This window comes from Lepidothrix coronata, unplaced genomic scaffold, assembly GCF_001604755.1.
Source record: "Lepidothrix coronata isolate B3197 unplaced genomic scaffold, Lepidothrix_coronata-1.0 Scaffold2880, whole genome shotgun sequence".
NCBI classification, from domain to species: Eukaryota; Metazoa; Chordata; class Aves; order Passeriformes; family Pipridae; genus Lepidothrix; species Lepidothrix coronata.
In genome coordinates, this window is record NW_016693060.1 from 1 (window position 1) to 2,006 (window position 2,006).

General features: G+C 42.0%; 1 long non-coding RNA gene across 1 annotated transcript; it reads right to left on the reverse strand.

Annotated features, from left to right (window-relative positions):
• Positions 1-1,637, reverse strand: LOC108491921. The gene is made up of 3 exons (XR_001872964.1): positions 1,518-1,637; positions 1,172-1,259; positions 1-135 (listed from the first exon to the last, which is right to left on the reverse strand). It is a non-coding gene; the product is annotated as an uncharacterized LOC108491921 (long non-coding RNA).
• Positions 1,638-2,006: the final 369 nt, after the last annotated feature.

The following is a 2,006-nucleotide window of genomic DNA, read 5'->3' on the forward strand; positions in this document are numbered from 1 at the left end:
TTTCCTGACAGTCTCTAAAGCAATCCTGGAACGTTTAACAGTCACTCTTCCACAGTTTAATTGTTTTGTCGTTTTCTAGTGCCGCTGACGCGATGATGTTTTCTGTTGGGTGACAGGCTGTCGAGATGACAACATCTAAGCAAGAAAGAAAAAGATATAAAACCACAGTTATTTGCAGCAACAAAGCCTGGATCGTGGCAGGCACTTCTGAAAATTAACATGTGTTGCTACTGTGTTTTTAAAACAGCAAAGCCAAGTTATTATTAAAGCAGCAAAGCCAGGTTATTATTTCCTTGTAGCAGAATTCAACACATTATTTGTAAATATTTTACAACTCTTGCTCCTCTGTGAGAGAAAGTACAAGTAAGAAAGAATTAAGAGCAGTAGTTGGAAAGTGTCTGACAGGTTTCAAAACGTAAGAACTCTTTAGATTCTAGTCCCTGCTTATATCTTATGTCTCACACAGCTCATCAAAACCCAGGTCAGTCTTTTCTTGTCATGTAAAGTATTTCCAACGTGCCAGTCAATGCTCAGGTAGCACTTCAGAGCCTTGCACAGGCCTGAACATGAAAACCTGCTGCCACTGCCCCCACTTACAGTCTAAACCAATGGAATACAGCCCAAACACAATGGAACACAGCCCAAAGCAAAGGACTGAGCACGCTGAGATGCCACAGCACAGCCTCTTTTAGTTGGTGCAGTTAAAACTCTGCTCTTTCTTAAGACTCAGACTTAGGTCTCCATCAGGTGACATCTCACCTCTGCCTTCAAGACCAGGCAGAGTCTGTCTGTCTGAAAAGTACAGACATTTACAGTCCACATCAGCCCTTATCCTTGACAGCTGCAGCTCTGGAAGGTGTTAACAGGCAATTCAAAGCCACTAACATTACGAGTCACTTAAATATCTTGACCAGGTCTGTCCTCAAGGAAATCTCTTTTGCAAGCTGATGTCAAAGTTCTCACAGTGAAAGAATAAAACATTTTCAATGCCCATAAAACCCCTTCATAAAAAGGAGCAAACTCCCAGGGTTCAATTAAGCTTCAGCCAGTCAAAAATTTATGGGTCTGACAGTCAAAACTAAACATCAGAGAGAAAATGCTCAAGCTAAGCCCTCATTAGAGGCTGACATGAGGGACATCCCATCAATAAACACAAAATCCCCTTCCACACCTGTGTGTCCTTGTAATTTCTGTACAATCTCTTTTGTCTGAAGGTTCCAAATATAAACCAGGTTGTCTTCTGACCCAGACACGATCCACTGGAGGGGCAGAGAGAAAACACAGTTAGTTTAATCTTTCTGATCTGTAACAATAAACATTTCATTGTCATCATATGGAAGGGAAAAAGAGGAAAAGTCAGGGAGCCTGCAATGGGAGAGAGGGCCCACCTAGAGACACAGATACCTGTGAACCAGCACCCCCCAAAGGAGGTTTCCAGCCCCAAACTTGTTTCATCTACAGAGAAGAGCAGTAAAAATGGCACACTGGTAAAAATAAAGAAACAAATCACCACCAACCTTTCCACCAGTAACAGAGAAATTGGCAAATATGCAGTACTTCTCATTTTTGTGTCCTGTGTATGTCTTCAGGCACTGGAAGTGAAGAGTCACAAGTCATTAATGCAGCTGGGAGGGAGTTTTCTCAGTCAAGGACAAACTCTTGGCAGAAAAGACTAAACATATCTGCCTTGTTTCCCACCCTGCCACTTATCTAGAGGATGCAGAGGGCATCTCTGCCCTAGAACACAAAAAAAAATAAAGCTCTAAATTTGTCCCATTACCACAGTGAAAGAGATCAAAGGCAATGTATTGTTCATAAAGAGAAAAATGCAGAAATATTGCTGTACTTAATGTCCCAGGCCTATGTGGGAGCCAAATATTTTAATTTCTTTTCTTTTCAAAGGCATCTTTAGTCAGAGAATCATGGAACAGTTTGAGTTTGAAGGGACCTTTAAAGGTCTGCCATGGGCAGGGACACCTTCCACTAGCCCAGGTTGCTCCAAGCCC